Genomic DNA, 21,124 nt, shown 5'->3' with positions numbered 1-21,124 from the left:
CATCCCCAGGGCCGCCACTGCATTCCCATCCATCCCATTACAACCCACTACACCCCAGGATGCCCCAGTACACAGCCACACACCCAGGTGGGCCCCTTCCCCAGGACCCCCGCTGCTTTCTGTGCACCACCGTACAAACTCAAGTACCCCATTTTTTCCCCGGAGACACCTTCCCCAAGGACCCCATTGCTTTCCCCTGTCTCCCAGTACACCCCAGTGCGCCCAAGCATGTCCCTAACCCTCCTTTTCTCCCCAGGATGTTCTGCTTGACTTTTTGAGGAAGCATGCACGGTACAGACGCGTGGCTGCAGCTGTTCATGTCTAGGTGAGCAGCATCAGGGTGTCTCCAGCCTCACAAAGGATCCCTGAGCCCTCTGGGGTGGGCAGACCTTGGGTATGGAAGAGGGAAACAGAGGGGACTGTCCATGGTCCATGTCCCAGGGTGAGCTGGACAGAGCTGCCGCCATGCCTTTCCTTGCACCCAATGGGGCTCTACAGACCCAGCCCGTGCAGGCCAGGCAGAGCCTCTGGTGCTGTACAGAGCCCCAGGATCACTGTGAGGGCTGGGCAGGGTTCTGGGAGATTTAGGGGCATCCCAGGGTAATGCCACACTGGGCAAGGGGCTCTGGGTGCCATATGGATCTCAGGAGAGCCAAGTCCTGTCCTGGGTATATTGAGGGCTCCAATTCCTGTCTCCTTCCCCAGCTCTCTGCAGAGAGAGACGGTGGGGACAAGGCCTCTCTCATGTCCCAGCGGATGTTGGGGGGCTCATTTTGGGCTCTGTCTTTCAGGACTGGAACTGGTGGTGACACCCCTGTCCTGTCCCCCTCCAGCAGCATGAGGACATGATCATCCCTGGATGACCCCAGCTGATCCCCTGGGAGCCCTGGGCCATTTCCCTCTAATGAGCAATAAACCCCTTCAGCAAAGCTACGCTCTCTGTGTGTGTGTGTGTCCGTGTGTGTGTGTCCACGTCCCCTCTGCCAGCGCCTGGACACCTGGGACCTCTCTGGCTGTACCACCGCAATGAGCAGAGTGGCTGAGGGAGCCCCGAAGCCTGGGGCGTGTCTGTCAAGGAGATCCCTTTCCCACCACCATGTGTCCCCATATAAGGGCAGCTTTGGGCAAACTGGTGCCAGCCCTTGGGGCAGCCAGTGTTTTGGAGGCACAGCGGGAAACAGGTTCTTACCAGGGCTCTAGTGAGCACCATCCCCCAAATAGCACAATTTGGTTTGGGGGCAGGAGAGGAGCACGGAGAGGCAGCCCAGACGCCTGGGTCTTCTGCTCTGCTCTGGGAGGGGTGGTGGGTCCCTGCCCCATGGGCTCAGCACTCCTGGGTTCAGAGGAGATTTCAGAGCCCCACGCCGGGCCCATGCGCCTTCCTGGACCCCCAGCCCACACCCTTCTCTGGGCCACCCCCCATCACAGGCCAGGAAGGCATGTCGAGGCCTCCAGACACTGCAGAGGATCCCCCACGGATATGTGGCCCAGCTTCATCACCATGGGAGTGGGAGAAGCTGGTTCCCTGGCCGTGAGCCCCTGTGCGACTTCTCTGGTGTCTAGGAGTGAGGTTCATCACCAGCTGCAGTTGGTATCTCCACAAAAGGCACAGGCAGGGCTGCTCCCTCTAGCCTGGAGGCCTGCTCTCAGGAGTCCTGGTGATCTGGGGCTGGAAGTGGCCAACAGGGCCAGACCTTCTTAGGGGAGGAGGAGGGCTGGGGAAATCAGGGGCACATGATGGCAGTGCTGTCATTGAATCGTTATGGCCTCACCTTGGGAGAGAGGTCTGTGACAGCTGGGCTAAAACTCAGTCCTTGTCTCTGTGCTGTGCTTCTCCTGCCTCTCCCAAGCCCTCACACTGCTAATGGCTGATGTCACAACCTCTCAGGGAAAGTCCACAGCAGTCTGCAAAGCTCATTCTTGTCCTCAGGGCAAGGCAAGGCAGGGCAGGGCAGGGCAGGGCAAGGAAGGGCAAGGCAAGGCAAGGCAGGGAAAGGGAAGGGGAAGGGGAAGGGGAAGGGGAAGGGGAAGGGGAAGGGGAAGGGGAAGGGGAAGGGGAAGGGGAAGGGAAGGGAAGGGAAGGGAAGGGAAGGGAAGGGAAGGGAAGGAAGGGAAGGGAAGGGAAGGCAAGGGAAGGGAAGGGAAGGGAAGGGAAGGGAAGGGAAAGGAAAGGGAGTGTGCTGTCAGGGCTGACACTCACTGGGTCTCTCCCTCCAGCCCCAGAGGCAGCTCTTCTCCCAGGGCTATTGGTGTTCACAAGCTGTTCAGCTTTATGTGCAGGGAGAAGGCAGACAGATTCCACAGGGCCTATTCAGGCCAGATGGTCTGGGAGCTGCTGCTGCTGGAGATTCGGAGATGTCTGTGCTGGGACACTGGCCCTTGTGCCCAAGCCCATGGCATGTCCCCAGCGCTGCTGATCAGCCTCTCCTGGCTCAGGGATGGGACCTTGGCCTTAACGTACATCGACCCTCGGGGAAAAGTGTCTTGGTGTCGACACGCCGTGAGAGGCAGGACAGTCTCTTGCATTTGAAGAGAGAGACAAACATTGGAGGAGTCCTTTCTTCTTCAGCCAACCGCATCCCATCTTGAAACACTTTCCCAGGGGCCAGTCCTGCCCTTGGATGGGAAGGGAGCAGGGCAGGGCCCTGACACCAGAGGCTGCTGCACTGCATCCCACGAGGGTGGCCAGGAAACCCCTGCTTCCCGGGTGCTGGTGGGAGCAGGGGGATGAGCAATGAGTTATGGAGAAAAGCATTAGCTTTAGGTGTTCCAAAGATGGCAATAGAGGGACACCCGACAAGTATAATACTAAGCTTAATACAAGCATTCCAAAAATTGAGTGGCAATGGGGAAACTGAACAGCCCCCTAATGTCCCAGCACCGACACAAGACTCCACAGGGAGACCAAAACCCTTTTAAACCTCTCAGGGGGAATTGCAAGCCTCGAAGTCAAAAAACGAATAGCGCCAGGACGGCAATTGGGCCTGCCCGTCCAGCGCGTGGAAGCCTACCAATGGCTAAGCGAAGGAGGCCCTTACATTTTAATTCCAGTTGGCCCTCAACGACAACTGATAAAATTTCTAATAGACACAGGAGCACAAATTTCAATATTAACACAACAGGATGCTGAGAAGCTGGGCATGCGACCCAGAGGGCAGAGAATTAAAGTCATCGGAGTAAACGGAGCAAGTGTTAATTTGCTAAACCGCAAATGTTAATTTATGGCTCCCGGGCGAGAAGCACGTCGTCTACTCGCTTTGCAATTGAAAAGCACAATGAAAACATTTTAGGTTTTGATGTTTTGGCCGGATGAACCTGGCACCTGCCAGATGGCAACGTGTGGTTTTTCGGTACAAGTACCGACCCCAGCCCCAGTAGAAACTGGGAAGCTACAGCGCGTGTACTCCTGGATTTTCTATCGTTGCTCGCCCACTGTACTCACTTTTGCAAAAGGGAAAACCACGGAAATGGAACCCAGAACACAAAGAGGCAGTCAAAACTCTACTACAGGAATTAAAGGCATGTCAGTCACTGGGGCCAGTACACCCCCGCGACCCTATTATAGCAGAATGGGGTTTTGCAGAAGATGGTACTTACTGCAATCTAGTCCAGACCGGGCAGAGCAGGCCAAAGAGGCCTTTAATGTTTAGCTCAACCGCATTTAAAGAGACAGAACAAAGATATTCCAAGTGGGAAAAGGGACTTTTGTCTTCAGTCCGAGCAGTTAAACAAGTTGAGCCACTAAGGGATCACCTGTCCGGAAAAACCCCGCCGGGACTTGTATTGTTTTCCCCTTCCAGGAACGATACCGGGAATGATACCAGCACACCTCCCCTGGAGATCAGGTTAACAATCGGAGGATCGCTCATCCTTCTCACAGGAGCAATCATTGCCAGCGTGAACCAAATTCAGTTCACGTGTGGACAAACCCGACCCACAGGGTGGAGACCCTCACTTCTTTTATTTATGCTAATCAATATGGTAACTCTAGTACATTCTGCACCATACATGTTTCTCAGTGATGGGTGCAATCTACTGTAACAGCAATTATAGGAGAAGGCGATGAGAGCACCTTGCTCACTGAGTTTCGAAAGGTAATTTGGGATAATGCCATTCAATTCAAAAGGGATTTCCAGTCTTAGTGGCATCCAGTTAATTTCACTTATGACCCCACTGATGGCAAAGCCACAGCTTTTGTTCTAACAATACGCAATGCTTCGGTGTACACCATATACCCGATCGTTGCGCTGGGATTAAATCCCAATGGAACTGTCCTCCATCCGTTAGAACACAGAGCGTGGGCCCAACCAAATGGGACCAAATGGCAAACTATTGATGTGGATGCGTGTGTTGTACGCAAACAGCAGGGGTTTATTTGTGAAAGTAATACCATTAAGGGCCAAGACATTTGTCTTGACACTGAACAAAATGTTTGTCATTTGGAAATACATCCTGATGAAACCCCTGAAACGGTACTTGTATATGTTGGAAATGGATGTGCTTGCATGAGAACCCTTTGTGATTCTATGTTTACAGACAACACCACTGTAGAGACATATACTCACTCCAATATCTGTATTTGTAATTCTAACAACATTATGGGATGCAACTTTAACTATTCAGCTCCTGTCACGTCTCACCAATAGATACAATGTAACTATACCTTGCATCGAGATTTATTGCCTACCGCGTTGGAATGAATCTCACATTGAGAAGACGACTGTTGCAACACGATGACCTGAGTCAATTGCTAAAACGAACTCGGAACAACGGACAAAGAACCCTGATTACCATCCATCACGATGCAGAGAGGATACACCCTGTCCCAGAAAGAGTGAAGAAAGATGGAGAACATCACTGGTGGGAAACTCTTTTTGGATGGTCACCAACAGCAACTGGAATTTTGAATTTGACGCTGCGTCCAACTGTAGTTTTGTTAGTTTTGACCTTATTACGTTTACTGCTTATAACCATTCTGTATGTCAAAGTTTTGTGAAAGATGAAACAAATTATGTCAATCCAACATGTAAGATTTATACAACCAACTGGGTTTATATGTGAAATGGTATATAACTAGCATTAATTGTGACACTTAAACTAAACAACTTCTCAAATAATCGGACTCTTACCACTGATCTGCAATACGCCCCATATTTATGACACAGAGGCAAGAGGTAACCATACTACCACTCTCTGAGTCGATAAAGTGGATTGACTGTAGTCATGGGGTGGAGTGTGGCAGATGCACTCGACCCCTTAACCAAACCAGTGGTAGTTTGGTTCCGGCTCCAAAGGAGGTAAAGGCCTGAGCTGTGGCCAGGTCAAGAACTCCTCTGGTCCCGATCTGTTCTCTGAAAACCCACAAAGGAGCAGAGTGACCCAGTGAGCATCGATAACATGAGCTTGGAACACCGATCACGTGATTAACACATGAAGAGCGGGCGGCTTTTCCAAGACTCATTTCTCAAGGAACAAAGAAAGTTGTGGGTACAAGGAGTCTCATGCATACCTTTCCCATCGCATGAGACAACATGCCCAGTCTCCCCCAACATGCCCCACATCCTCGGCATCTCCCCACACCCCCAACATCCCCTGCCCCTCCCCACCCCTCGGTCCCTGTCCCCAGGCACAAGGCAGAGTGGCTGGCGCCGGAAGCCCGGGGACGCCTGGAGCGGCCGCGCCTCCCGGACCACGTGGAGGCCGAGCGGGCGCACAGAGCGCTGCTGGAGCTGGAGGCCCTCGGGTCGGCCATCTTCCCAGCATGCACTGCCCAGGGGGCACACAGCTCCTCTGCCTGCCCGCAGACACCGGGGCATGCACTGGGGGCTTCTGCCTGCTCGGGGGCACCGGGGTCCTCCGCCTTCCCAGGGGACACTGGGGGGGACAGGAGGAGGCCGGGCTTTCCCAGCATGCACGGGGGCCCTCCACTTTCCCACGGGGCATTGGGGGTCGCTGCCTCCCCAGCATGCCTCGGGGTCCTCCGCTTTCCCAGCATGCACCACGGTCCTCCACCTTCCCAGGGGGCATGGGGCGAGGGGGGTGGGGTTTGCAGTGGGTGGGGCCCGTGGTGGGCGGGGCGTGCGACTCTGCTTCCTCCCCCCCTCAGCACGGCAGTGGAGAGCGCGGGGTGTCCCGGGCGGAGGCACAGGCCCGGGTGGAGGCCGCCCGCATCGAGGGCGAAGCTGCCATCCTGCAGGCCAAGCTGAAGGCGGAGGCCATCGCCACAGAGACGGGGCGGGGCTGGGGGAGGGGGAGTCATGCGGGGGGGGTGGGGCCCACCCTGGGGAGGTGCCCCATGCTAGCCCTGCCCCAGGAGGCGGAGCTGTCGCAGCTGGAGCGGCTGCAGGCCCAGGAGGTGCGGGCCCAGCGGGCGGGGGAGGCGGAGGCGGCGCGGGCCCAGGGCTGGCGGACGTGGAGGCCTCGGGCGTGCGGGAGGTGGCGGGTGCCCTGGGGCCTGAGACCACCTGAGACATCGCCCGGGCGGGGGCCGGGGTCCAGGTGAGGGGGCGGGGCTTGGTGGGGCATGGCCACCGGGGGTGGGGCTGGGGAGGGCTCTGGGGGGTGGGGCTAACTGGATGGGGTGGGGCCCGAAGGAGGCGTGGCCACCTGGAGAGGGTGAAGCCTGTTGAAGGGTGCAGAGGCGGAGCCTTGGCTGGGGGGTGGGGTCTTGCTGGAGTGGGAGGGGCTTTGCTGGCATGGAGTCTTCAGGGGGTGGGGCCTCCATGGGGTGGAGCTTCTCATGATGGGGTGTGGCTGGAGGGTGCAGGGAGTGTTGGGGTGGGGTTTGCTGAGGTGGGGCGTGGCCTGCCGGGAGGCGTGGCCAGCACTGTGCCCACCCCCAGGTGAAGCTGCTGCAGGGCCTGGGGCTGCAGTCCACCCTCTTCACCGACGGCACCGCCCCCCTCGGCCTCTTTGCCACTCCCCAGGGGCTGCTGGGGCTGGCCCCTCCCTCAGAAAGCTCCGCCCCCCAGGCCCCACCCTCTGAGGACCCAGGCATCTGGGCTCCCCTCCCTCCCTGGGACCCCGGTGTCCAGAGCAGCTGGAACCAGCCCAATAAAGCGAGCAGGGGGCAATGGTGGTGTCTGCGTGATGCTGTGATGTCATAGTGAGGCAGGGCCTGGGGCAGTGATGGCAGAGGTGGCAATGCTTGCAGTTGCAGCTGCATAACTGTTAACTCCCCAGTGCCCATGGGGCGGGGTGCTGGGGGCTGTGATGTCAGCGATGAGGGCAGCGGGGGCAATACTGTCATAGTCCTGGGGGGGTCGGGAACTGCGAGGTCAGCAGTTGGGTACCGGGACAAGCAATGTGTCACAGTGACGCCAGGGGCTGCGGTGCTGTAGCCCAGAGGACCAGGGGACCGTGAGGTCAGAGCTAGGTCGGTATGGGGGGGCCTGTGATTTCACAGCGGCACAGCGACCCCCATATTGCATAATCGGGTAGAAGGGACCTCGTAATACCCAGCCTTGCACACTCGCCTCTGGCCTATCCAGTACTCAGGTGGGGGCTGCCAGGGGAGCGTCAGGCCAGAGCCCGCAGCCCACAGGAGCCTCTGGCCCCTCTCCCATGTGGTTTCCCTTGCTCCGGTCTCCCCAGTCGCTGCCCCACGGACCCCCCACGAACCGTGGGCTGGCTCCGAGCGCTGTGCTCGTCAGGAAGGGGTTCAATAAGCAGGCAGGACGGGCTGCGCTGGTCATGCCTAGGGCATAGCGTGACCAACCAGCAAGCTATTTTTGCGTGATGGACCCTTTTTATCCCTCTATTTTCCCCTACTTGTTCCTCCCGAATCCTCTGGATCCTTCCATTTGGTTCTTCCCCAAAACATCTTGCGTGATGCAGAGACGTTCATCCCGAGCACCCCTTGAGTTGTCCCGTGGGCACGCTGGCACTTACTCATCACGATAGGTTTCATACCTGGACCGCGGGGCCGAGCTTTTCCCAGGACAGCCCTGGCAGGAGCCCGGGTGGGCTGCGCCTTCCTTTGAGTCTGTAATTTGGGTTCCTGCTGCTGTGCCCCTGCTCTCCTCTGGGCTTGTGAAGACAGGTGGGCCGATGAGCCCTGTGGTGGGACATGGAGAAGCTGCTGCAGGGTATTTTTTGAGGTGTGTGGGGGGGTTCCTCCACCTGCTGGGCTCCGTTGCGGGTGTGCAGACAAGCTTTTATCATACAAGCTGATGTCCTCTCACAAGTCCAGGTATAAATTCCAGCCTCTCGCCTCGCACAGCCCTTCCCAGCCGACCCTTCCACCCCCAAGGAACGCGCTCCTGGAGCAGGAGGCTTGGTTGTCGCGGATGGAGTGAGAGTGCACTTCACTCGTAAGAGAGAAGTAAAAATAGAGTTTATTGATACAGAATAGGGAGTTAACAAAGTTCAATGCGACAGTGTTTTAACAAGATTTGATGGCAAGGTACACTTGATTATTTACTGCATAGAGGACAGGGTCAGACAAAACTGTCAGGGAGACCCTCCCGTTGAGTCATGAGGTTCGGAAAAGGATCCCCTTGCTTTCTAAACTCCTTCTCAGAGAGGAGTCTAGGTGCGGCTACATCCAATCCTAGTCCCAGCCTTGGTCAACGGTTTATGTCTAAAGGATTATATGCGCACAATCAATCCTTTATATCACTTAGCTAAGATTTCAAAGTTTAGCATGCTATTAGTCACTTACCGAGGATGTGTTGCGGCAAGGAATCCCTCAACCTCGAGGAGTAACCCTGAGAGGCGTCCCTGCTCAAGGGGAGATCCTGGCGTGCAGCCCGCTGCCGTGCAGGAGAGCTCAAAGGGCCCTGGGCTGTCCACTATTTAAGGAGTAAGATGATTGACTTATGGTCATATTTGCATATCGGCAAGACGTTTAGATCACTGCGTCAGGCAGCCCTTGGTCAAGGTCCAGCATAAGCTGGATGCAGCTATCAGGATGACTCCCACTGATGGTTACTGCTTGTGCAGGGAGGGGGGAGCACACCGCCACATTGGTGCTGCTGCCAGCTGCCTCCTAAGGGGTTTGTAGGTCCCCGTTGCGCAGCCAGCCCAAATTGTACGTTAAACGTGAATAGCAAACGGGCTGCTGCTCCCGGACTCGGTGAATTACCACGTGTGTCAAGGAGGCGCGTTTACACGGTAGCACCTGGCCCCATATCATGAAAGTTTCCATCCCTACAAACCCAGTGTCCCCACGTAAGCCGCTCTGCAGCGCGCAACGCTCTGGTGTTCGCAGGGCTGTCCTTCCCCGGGGTTCCCTACACCAACCCCTATTTCTTGACCGCAGCAAAGGAGTCCTGCCCTCCAAACTGAAATCCCGTACCCCCCCAGGTACTTACCAGGTCACACAAATCAAAATACATATGGACTGTGCAAACCCAATTCCTCACTTTTTAACGAGCACAGCTGTGGTGGCTGCAGGGGCTGTCATTCCCCTCGGTTCCCTGCTCCCATCTGTATTTCCTGATATCGGTAAAGTTTTGCCCTTCAAATTCAAACCCCACACCTCCTGGTGCACTACCCAGTCCCATACGTAACCTCCTCGCACCTCTTGACCCACAGCTTACCAATGCAGCTATGGAAACAAATGCAGCTATGGATATACATATATGGATATCTGTACCTCACAGAGCATTTTCATTGCAAAGTTGCCTGCAGCGTATTAGTAGCTTTCACAGCAGATCGCAAGCTGCTTGCAGTGTTGTGGCCGCTCGGGGACCGTGAGTGCAGGCAGAGCTGCCTGCTGCTTCCGAACGTACCTCCTCCACCGACAAACCGTGCTGCCTGCGTGCCACAGGGAGCAGACAACGGGGCATCTGACAGCTTGCCCCCAGTCTCTCGGGGCAATTGGCCACAACCACGGTCAGCTCAGGCTTGGGCTGCCTTGGGCAGTTCTAGCACAATTAAAGCAGGAGCATCAGGTGAGCTACAGCCCTGATCTGAACGGGGCACAGTGATGGAAAAGGGGTGTTTCAGGTGGCATGAGAGGTCCCTGTGCCTGCAGGGGTGGGCGAGGGTGCCCGGGTGGGGTGTAGCAGCCCTGTTGGTCAAGCTGGCCCCACGCTGGTAACGACCCTGTGCTTAACAGCAGAGCCAGGGTCAGCCCCAGCCCGGCCCCTGCGCTGGGGACTGGCCTTGCGAATTGACTGTAGGTGTTGGAAAGGGCGTGGGGGAGGCGGTTCAGGCAAGAGGACACATTTCAGGCATCCCTGACATGACCTCTCCTCCCTGCACAAGAAGGGGAGCAGTCTGAGCTCCAGATGGGCAAAGATGCGCACGGGAGCCACCCAAGCAACAGCAGTTGTTGGAAGAAAGACTGGAGAAGCGCAAGGGACTGAAAATAGGCAGGACATCCTCCCAAACACATGACCAGGAGACTGGCAAAACCTAAATGAAGGTTAGGTGTCAGGGGAGAGGAGCCTGCCAGCCCTTTTTTGAAGGCAGCAGGACAACAGCATCAAAACATCAAGGATGGAGAAGAAAGATGGAGAAGAAAGAAAACCAGCCCACTCCAGTGTGGCCTTCTCTTGCCAAAGAGCTCTCCGGCCCCATCACCTTCACTGCTGCACCTACGAGCCACCAGGGACCACAGCCACTGGTGTGAACCAAGGGGCACCAGCTCCACGGAGTGTGTGCTTGCAGCAAAGTTAGAAGCGTTAATGGCTTGCACGTTGGTACAGCCCTTGGCAAGACAGGACACAGAGCAGCCTGCAGCTCCTGGAGGAATGGCCCTTGCAGGCCGGGAGCTCACTCGGCCCTAAGAAGCTGGAGGAATCACAGCCCTGCCTGCAGCACCAGCAGAATGAGTGCTGGGATCTGGTGGAGAAGGTGCTGGAGGTGGAGAATCATAGAATCATAGACTCACAGAATGGTTTGGGTCAGAAGGGACCTTCAGAGATCATCTAGACCTACCCCCACCCCACCATAGGCAGGGATATCTTCCACTAAATCAGGTTGCTCAAAACCCCGTCCAACCTGACCTCAAACTCTTCCAGGGATGGGACATCCACAACTTCTCTGGGCAACCTGTGCCAGTGTGCCACCACCCTCATCGTAAACAATTTCTTCCTTACATTCCATCTAGATCTACCCTCTTCCAGTTTCAAACCATTGCCCCTTGTCCTGTCACTACAGGCCTCGGTAAAAGTCTCTCTCCATCTTTCTTATAAGCCCCCTTTATATATTGAAAGGCCACAAGAAGGTCTCCCCAGAGCCTTCTCTTCTCCAGGCTGAACCACCCCAACTCTCTCAGCCTTTCTTCACAGGAGCGGTGTTCCAGCCCCCTGATTATTTTCATGGCCCTGCTCTAACAGGGCCATGTCTTTCTTGTGCTGGAGACCCCAGAGCTGGATGCAGTGCTCCAGGTGGGGTCTCACCAGAGCAGAGTAGCTTCCCCCATGTCAGACCGAGCCAGCTCCAAGTCAGACCCACCGCTGGCCAAAGCTGAGCCCAGCAGCAGCAGTGGTAGGACTCTGTGATAACATGGTTAAGAAAAGGTAAAACAACCACTGAACAACAGCAGCTGGGAGAGAGGAGTGAGAATATGTGAAGACAGAAAGGACTTTGTCCTTCAGAAGACAAGTGTTTTCCATGGCTACTTCTATTCTTCATTGCCAACATGTAATTATTGTCTTACATGTAATTATTGTCTTAAAAGCTAGGACATCAGCATTGCAACCCAGCAAATACAGGATCAACACTATAACAAGTCACCATCCTGTAGAGACTTTCTCTCCAGCACTTAATGGTAGCAAGTTTCACTATATATACACACTCAAGGTCCACTTTCTTCAAAATATCAGTGAAATCTTCTCTAAGGGGCTTCAATGAATGAAGATATTTATAGATACTTTCATGAAACCATAATTTTTGTTTTCACGGGTATCAAGTGCTATCAGAAGAAAAAGCTTGTGGCTCAGTATGCAGAAGTGATGTCAAACATGAATGAGAAGGATACACAAGTGCATAGCATTAAGTGCATAGCTTAAGGAGGGCTTTTTCCATATGCTTTTGAAGTACACTGGTACCCTGTGTACCTCATCAAAACGATTGTATAAAGACAGCTGATGGTTAATACAGCCGATATCACAGGAATACAAAAAGTAAGCCAGTCACACTCTTGCTTTGACTTGAATACTCAGGAAAAAAAAAATCTAAAGACCCATGCATTTAGATACAGATTAGAAGGTTTCTACACCTCTTATATACCGCCAAAGAACATGTTACACTCTGCTTATAAGAACAAGCCTGTTCTATACAATTTACAAGGTGACAAAGCCCATGGTAAAGCTTTACTATAGTAACACCAACACATTTCAAAGAAGAATATGCTAATGCTTTCAGAGATGACTTTCTGCAGTAAAACCAAAGCAACAGGGCGTATCAACCTTTTCTCTCCACGAGACAGCTCCGTACATTTCTTCTTGAAGGACATCTTCTGGCATACAAAAGACAGGATTGACAGCCTTCATTTGTTCTTTGCCTAATAAAGACAGTCCAGCAATTCCACGTAAGGTGTGAAATGGAACCACCTGGGAGAAGAAAGAAAGTTTGTGTTCATCTCCAAAAGCCATCCAGCTTTCATTTGTACAGGATAAAGCTTTTGTTTGTTAGCAAGAAAACTGCAAACCTCCATGGCTGAAGACGATGCTGCAACTGAATAAACTTTTGTCTTGCCTGTCAACACATATCAGAGCAATTTCCGTGGCATGCGTTTACAGCGCTATGATTTACTCGGAGATGCTTGTAGATCGTTTGCTGCTAAGACAATTTTCAACTCCGCATTCAGCAGGAAGCACTCGCATGTCCCCAGTAACACGTAATGGCATCGGACAGCAGAGGCAAAGATAACAAAGACTGGAAAGGTAAATTTGATCACCTCCAAATGCCTCTTCCATAAATTCCCCATTTACTCTTCAGCAACAATATAATGCTCTTTAACAGTCTCTGAATACAGAGCTTTGCTGTAAAATCTTAAGAGGGGAGCAGCAACCTACTGTGCTATAAAACTGAAAGGACAAAATACAAGGAAGAAAAAAAACCCACCACCCAAAGAGACAGCAGCAGTTATCTGGTATCCCAGTATTCCTTCACTGCATGAACTTTCCCCCAAAGCATCTGTCATCACACAACCGCAAGAGACTATTTAAAGTCTCATGGCACGAGCATCCCGTCAGCAGCATTAATTAGTCATTCTACAAAATCCTTTCTAAAATTACCCATGGGGTCTGGTGCAGGGTACATCCTGTTGGTATAAGTGGATCTTATCATAAAGGTTGTATATGGCAGCAAACTGAGGGGAATTATCGTGTTATAACCACACGTAGGAGCCCCAACCACTGGTCACAGCCCAGAAGGTTAAAACTACACTAGCATAACAAATCCTGCTCCTCGGTGGTTTGGCAAACACATTGCAGGTATGGTCAAAGCACACGGATGTATATGTTTACTTGCTCCTTCTCAGAACCAATATGTGGCCATTAGAGGAGGGGTAAAATAAGTACCTAATAAAATCATACTTAAAAGAACAGTACACCTTAGGAACAGCAAGGCAAACTTTCCTTGTGTAGATGGGCATGACCAGAAAGGGGAATGTTCCCCACTGGCAAGGGTGTAAATGAAGTTACTCATTGCAGACTCAGCCTCTGGATGAACAGGACGTATTTTCAGGGAAGCCTGAATGCCTAGGTGATGTTTGGCCAGGTCATCCTCTGCTCCTTTCTGCAATTCTTCTTTAAAAGCAAATACAAAAGGAAAAACCTGCTAATAAGCACAACTGCTATATTAGGTTCCAAGCAGCTAGCTCCTGATGACTATAAAGGCTTCTCTGTCTTCTTTTTCTTAAGTGGTTCAAAACTTGAAATACAATCACAATGTCAAATCAAAAGACTACAGTCTAAAACTAATTTAAAAAAACCTAACAGGATCTGTTAGCAATGAGTTTCTGCAGGTTTCTGGGTCAAAGCAAAGACACCTGTAAGCAGCAGTGTTTCTATGGCTGTGCCCACTTCCACAATAGATACGCTAGGTAAAAATAATACAAAAGGACTCCTAACATAACATGCAAAGACGCCCAAAGGTGCCTGCGTTAGGTATAGAAGAACTCTGCAAACTTGGTCTTCTGGCAAGAGAGAAATAGCTCAAGTTTAATCCCAAGACCAGAAAAGCATTAGGACTTTGAACATTTAAACATTTACATGCTTTTCTTGGGGCATTCTGAAGAGAAAAAGGTCTTTCTGTGAGCTCCTCAGAAATTAACAAACCTTTCCATTTTAACACCCCCAAACCACTTTCCAAGTGGCAGAGAAGAATAGAGATCCCCTACCCCACCAGTGCAAAGAATGTATCGGCTTACAAAGAAACAGAAAGCTGCATCAGTTGGTAACACATCTGTGGAGAAAGGAAAAGACAGCTGTAATAAAAATAGCTACAATTTCCCCCAACCTTTGCCAAATAAGCAGCCAAGTGTTCTAGAGGAGTTGCACTGAGGTCTCGTAACACCTTTAATTTTATCTGATGAGCGCCCTTGAAAGACATGATCTTAATTTGCCACTTTACTTGGCCAATCTCAATTACTTCCATTTGAAACGAGACAGAACAGACCATGTTAAATAAACCTTAACGTGCTCTCAGCCACAGGGAAAATCCATACCACCAGCCTCTTCATAATGGTACCCCCAAATCTTCCTCCATCTAGACAAATGCCAGTGAGAGGATTCATTCAGTGGGTGGGCTGGCACAGAACAGACATTGGGCTGTAGGGATTCTGAATAGTAATTTCTGACTCATTTAGCTCAGGCAAAAGCACCAAGTGTTGAAGACTAATTAACCCACAGTGGTCTCTAGAAGCTTACAAATTGGTGCTTTTTTTTTCTCTAATAGTATTTTTACCGAGATCTTCTAAGTGGTCTTGTGAGAAACAATTTGCATGGTATGTGTTTTGTGAACCAGAATTAAGAACAGCAACTGACCACGGTGTGGGATGTCGCAGTGCAAGTGCAATGTAAAATATCACGTGCTCCCCAAGTAAGCCTTCTAAAGCAACTCTACCCTATTCTTTCCCTCTAATTAAACTGCAGCTTTGCAGAACGCTTACGTCTGGGTCACAAGTTACACTCAGATGAGAAAAAACACTTTTTCAGTTGAAGATTTCCATTAAGAAAACTTTATTTAGTTAAGGTTTGTTTACTATGTCTCCTGGTCTGTCAGCAAATCCTCCCATCTCCCCATCCTGGCAAGCCACAAGAAAGCAGCGCAGTTTCTCTCCCTCAATGCGAGGTAACCTGCCAGTCACCCCCAGAGATGCTAGCACCTCCCATGAAAGACGCACATCAGGGAGCTGGCAAACAGAGCAGCAGAACATTAGCTGATTGTGTTTTAAACGTGGCATTGCAAATGGTATCGGTGATTCTGCAAACGACTAGCTGTGCTATCGTAATACTGTTGCAGAGAAACAAGGGTTTCTTCGTGGTAAAAATTTGCAGATGCAGTCTCTTTTTAGATGACCTCTTCCCTTCAAGAAACAAAAATGCAAGAATGTGATTTTCAAACAGCCTTCACACCTTCTACGGGAGAGGCTAAAAATCCACAGCACCCTCTTCATGAGTAATTTTTCAAATTTTTTTTGGGGGAAAAAAAGAATCTGTTGGGTGATTAGCCATTTGTCAGAGGAGTTTATTCCAGGATACACAACTCCCTACTGTGACACAAAACACTATTATACCTGGGATTAGCATCCAGTAAAACAGTAATTTTTCTACAAACCCTAAAGAAGAGAGAATTCCCAATGGCAGAAATATTCAGGCCCTGATTTAACAGGCTACTGATTCAGGTGGTCAGCAAGACATACTTCAGTACATATACTTTCCTGACGTGAGGCCTCAAACAAAGAGTAGCTAAAGGCTGGGTGACAAGTGGTAGCGACAAAATGAAGAAGCAAAACCAAAGCCAGTTCACAAAGCATTTCTTGAAAGTCTTGACATTTTCCACAGATTCTTCAAATTTAGAAAAAATAATCTCTATTGAGCTCTGAACAAACAAAGAAACAAACAAACAAACATCTGATACTTTCTCTGGTCACCCGTTGAGTGCTCCAGACGGTACCTGATGTTCACAAAGCCACCAACACAGCAAGTCAACATTTATTTGATGTAACCGGTCTGTTATAGCCAGTAATCCTGTGACACAATAGATCCAAAATTACAGAAATATGCTTGCATTGAAAAACTAAGTATAGTTTAGCAGAGTAAACGCAGGAAGATCTCAAAGCAGAAATCCAGTCCTGTACGCATGATGCAAAATAAGCACGTATCTCACCTTTTAGTTTCAAATGAGTTTTACTTTTCCGTTAGATTAATGTTGCTGTTATATAAAGTTCCAGTTACACAATGCAATTACAGAATGGTAGTGTTTAACTAGTATTACACTAGAACAAAGTTTGGAAAAAGATCCTAAAGGATCAGGCAGAGCACTGCTGATTTCTTTAAACACAACCCAGAGAGTACTCAAACTGCTTTCTGCAGGCTGGATACGGCCTTTAGGATGATTCTGCATCCAGCCTGTGGTTTGATCCTGTACATTCCTCTTATCTTAAGGCTCACGGAGGACAAGCTACAGACCAAATGGACAAGCTTAACCCTGATCATTAACGTTCCTGGCAAGCCCACATACATCTACCACCAGGCTTATTTACAACGTGTCATGTAACACACAGGCACTGACAAATCCCACTGTTTTCCCTGGGAAATAACATTTGCGACACTTCTGGCCACATTGCAGGCGGACACTAGGAAAGTACAAATTGCAGGAAACAACACTATCAACCAAAGCCTGCTCATAATCACCTTCCCCTGATAAGAAAACACTCCCCCCCCGCCCCGCCCCAAACCCAACAAACAACCAACAAAAACAAAAGCACACACAGCAACAGGGATATGCCTATCCAAGAATACTGCAAGGTACTTGAAATATTCCCCGAAGATTTCTGAACTGCTGTGCAAGCAAAGTAGCTGCCATTTACAGCATTTAAAAAAGTGTGTGAATATGGATAACAAATTTAACCCTTCCAGGAAATGCCAACTGCAAACGCAAAAAGCAATGTACAACCCCAAACAAAAAGATATCATTATTTAATTATACATTCTAATAGACAGTCACCTATTTCTGTGTGCATCAATACCTAGAAAATCCAAACCTTTACTCTTCCTCTGGCCATACACATCTTTCACCTCAACATACACCAAGAAGAATTTCTAAAATCCAAAGGCAATTTTCTACAAGATTCCACTAAAACCTGTAGCGAAGAAATATTTTGAGCAGACTGCTACAAAGTTCATGAAGAATGCAGACAAAATCACCAGTAAAGGAACACTAAAAGCACAAGGTTCCCAAAAGGGAATACTTTTGTTAGGAGATGAATACTAAAGTTTTGCCCATCAGATTATTCATTAATAATTTACTGAAATAGTTGTCGTCATTGGTATCCAACAGCGCTCAGTCCCTAAGTCTGCAATCACCAAGACCAGGAATTGCCAGTGGTTGTTTCTACAGCCACCCCTGTTACATTTACCTGGACATGCCGAGGGTCGACAGAAGATGAGGATTGTCACCTCTGCAGGCACCTACTGCACCACATCTGTGTGGACGCAATTTGACAAACGCCAGAATTTTGTCTGTCTGCCTTCAGTGCAGCCGCCGCACAAGATCCATTGCTGTCCGCCCCCGGAAACACTGCTCATCCTCAAATACGCCGACAGACTGCACCCCTAGCAGGGCATGAGATTAGTTCTGAATCACCTAAGCACAGCATCAAAACAGAGCAGTGAAAACGCCTCAGTTAACATTTACAAAGGTTGCAGTGTGTCAAACATTTTCCCGCCCGTTAACAGCTTAGGGTGTACTAACCACTCATACGTGTTACGTGCATTAGGCACACGTGCCATACATGTATGTATGCATACATATGTACAGGCACACGTGGGTGTATATACCTACACTACTACATTTCCTTGCCCCCCTCTATTTTCTAGTCCAGGAGTATCAAGCTCAATGTCAAGTGAAACACATGCAAGCAGTGAGGCACCTACTCACTTCAGATCAGCAGGTATTATCTTGGCATCCAAACTAACACCACACCACCCCAACGACTCTCAAAAATAACATGTCTGTTATTTTGAAGACTAACACTTAAGACTATCATTCTGTTATTTTACAACTAACATTTCATGAAACTTACTGTCAAGTGCCAAAGCTGCCACAAGCTGAAATGGCACTAGGAAGGGAATTCTCATATGCATCTCTCTCTCTCTTCTCCACCTACGCTCCCCATAAGCATTATTTTCTTGATGCAGTACTGCATGTTTTCAGCTGTCGTGGTTTAGCCCCAGCCAGCAACTAAGCACCACGCATCCGCTCGCTCACTCCCCCCTGGTGGGATGGGGGAGAGAATCAGAAGAGCAAAAGTAAAACTCGAGGGTTGAGATAAAGACAGTTTAATAGGGAAAGCAAAAGCCGCGCACGCAAGCAAAGCAAAGCAAGGAATTCCTTCACTACTTCCCATGGGCAGGCAGGTGTTCAGCCATCTCCAGGAAAGCAGGGCTCCATCACGCGTAATGGTTACTTGGGAAGACAAACGCCATCACTCCAAATGTCCCCCCTTCCTTCTTCTTCCCCAGCTTTATATACTGAGCATGATGTCATGTGGTATGGAATAGCCCTTTGGTCAGTTTGGATCAACTATCCTGGCTGTGTCCCCTCCCAGCTTCTTGTGCACCTGGCAGAGCATGGGAAGCTGAAAAGTCCTTGGCTAGTGCAGCAACAACTAAAACATCTCTGTATTATCAACACTGTTTTCAGCACAAATCCAAAACATAGCCCCATACCAGCCACTCTAAAGAAAATTAACTCAATCTCAGCTGAAACCAGGACATCAGCACAGGTACAACAGTCATAAGCAATAGTGCCTCCACTTCCTTTGGGGACACTAAACAATAACTGCAACTTTTTGTCCCCATCCAGACATAAGCAGCTATTGACATTTTCCACCTCCCGCAACCAGAATCCAGTTGTCATGGGCTACGTCTGCTGACCCACAACTGTAAAACCAGCACTACTTGCAGTGTTTATCAACCCGAGCAAGCACAGAGCAGTGCTGTGGCCAGACTCGGTACGTTCTCCCATCAAGAGAGCCATATGGAAATACAGCTACAGTCTCCTTGCAGGTAGAGGAACAACAAGAAGTTCGCTTCCCAGGTCTCAGAGTCATTCTAGAGCTAAACTGATCAGCTTCAGATTTGTGCACAGATAATACATGCCAACACCCATCACAGACCCAGGGGAACTAACAAAGCAGCTCCCTTGGTACGTCACGGGGGACCGCAGGGCAAGAGAGGAGCAGCTGGGGAGCACGCACCCAACCCCTAACTCTCACCGACGGAGGGAGAGTTATTACGCTCACTAAAAGCACAGCTGGGCTGAACTAAGTCAATACTTACCGAGCCACCTCTCCTCGTCCCACACAAAGCTATACGGGCCACGTGTTTCTCCAAAAGTAACCTGCTCGGGCATCAGCTTTTCTTATCGCGTCCCGTCGCGGTGTCACCTTTAAAAAGCACCAACAAAACATCAGTTGTGGTGTCAGCTCGCTGGGTTTCCGTGCCCGGGGGCAATTCGGGCAACTCATCAGCAGTAAGCGCCTCTTTGGACACAGACCTTTCTCCGCCCACCCTGACCATGGGCACATTTCCTGCTGCACTTCCCAGCCTGGCAAAACCCTCTATGGGGAAACCTCCCAACGAGGCCCAGGTGAACCACCAGCTCGCCACTGACCGCCCCGACCAGCAGAAGACCTAGACCCCGCTGAGGGGGCCCAATTCAGGCCCCGAGGCCTCCCCGGGGTCAGGCAGCCACCCAGGGCCACTTACAGTGGGGTCCTGCCGGACACTGCCTCCTGCCCTGCCCCGCGGCGTGACGCTCCAATGCCTTCATTAATAACTATTTCAAATTCTCTCAAAACCCTTATGCTCTCTATTCTGACACCACTATTTGAAGGATGCTCCTACTGTATTTGCAAGCTGAAACACAGTCCTACAAGTTGTTCAGTGAACAGACTCACAGAATCATTTAGGTTGGAAGGGACTTCTTGAGATCATCTCGTCCAACCCCATGTATGGAACTCCGCAATATTTTTTATTTTTATTTTTAAAAATGAGGGGATGTGTAATACCTTCAATAATTATTTAATTTTATTTCATGGTCCGAGATCAAATTAGTTTGGAAGGATTACACTGCATACATACAATGCCTTGTGACCTACGACTGCTGTGCTTAGGTACCCTTTTCAGGCAAACGGGTACAAAGGCCACTAAAGAGTAAAGTCTGTAATTGGACACAAATACTGGTTTCACACACAACACAATTCTTGATCATAAGCAGCCAAATGACAGTAGTGTTTTGGTGGGTGTGAGGACAAAGGTACAATGAAATAACCTAACTCGCTCCTTCATTGATCATATGAAGATACAACAGGAGAATTACATCAATGCCATTTCCAAAATAGGCATTTGAGTCACATCAGAGATTTGTAATATTCACTTATCTTACCACGTTGCTAAGCCACTGCTTTGTACTTGTGATAACAGAAAAGTCTCATTATATTTTCTCAGCTTAATCTCTACATTTCAGTCTCCTTCTGAACTTCAACTGTTTTCTTTTGGTTGGTTGGTTGTTGTTACCAGACCTCCCCAAACCCTATTACTGGAGCAAAATAGTCAATGTTCAATGTAACATCGAGCACGCACGCTGAGCACGCACTGCCCCGCGAATCCCTGGTTGTCAATCTGACACAAAGGACTCCACCTACGCTGACAAAATTCTAATGAAGGACTGAGATGTACCTGCAGCCAGGGGGATAACCAATTGCACTACTAACCTGTAAGGCAGGTGCGTACAAACTTCAAAAAGGGACACAAGATCAAGCACGCCTCTAGGAATGAAAGTTAGATGGAGAGCTCTAAACAGACTATCTGGAAGGAAAACCAAGGTAGAGATCTATACTTTTAAATTGACTTGCTATGGGGACGACTTTCTGCGGGCATGAAAATTGGCCATCTGATTGGCTCTGTCATGACTTCTAAAAAGCAAGTCAAAAAAC

General features: G+C 50.1%; 1 protein-coding gene and 1 non-coding gene across 17 annotated transcripts in view; both read right to left on the bottom strand.

Moving 5' to 3' along the window:
- Window positions 1-21,124, bottom strand: part of LOC140645002 (olfactory receptor 14J1-like) — a 31,745-nt gene that overhangs the window by 7,031 nt on the left and 3,590 nt on the right. For 2 of the 16 annotated variants that reach the window (XM_072848202.1, XM_072848203.1), the window contains exon 5: window positions 19,467-19,573. The exons of 2 other annotated variants lie outside the window; for them this stretch is intronic. The gene's annotated coding sequence lies outside the window, so the exon portion shown is untranslated. 12 more of the 16 variants (XM_072848204.1, XM_072848200.1, XR_012039874.1 and 9 more) reach the window with 12 other exon arrangements.
- Window positions 19,222-19,304, bottom strand: LOC140645060 (small nucleolar RNA SNORD45). Its single transcript, XR_012039937.1, has one exon. It is a non-coding gene; the product is annotated as a small nucleolar RNA SNORD45 (small nucleolar RNA).

Source organism: Ciconia boyciana, chromosome 30, assembly GCF_034638445.1.
Source record: "Ciconia boyciana chromosome 30, ASM3463844v1, whole genome shotgun sequence".
NCBI lineage: Eukaryota > Metazoa > Chordata > Aves > Ciconiiformes > Ciconiidae > Ciconia > Ciconia boyciana.
This window is presented reverse-complemented; position numbering and strand designations above follow the sequence as displayed.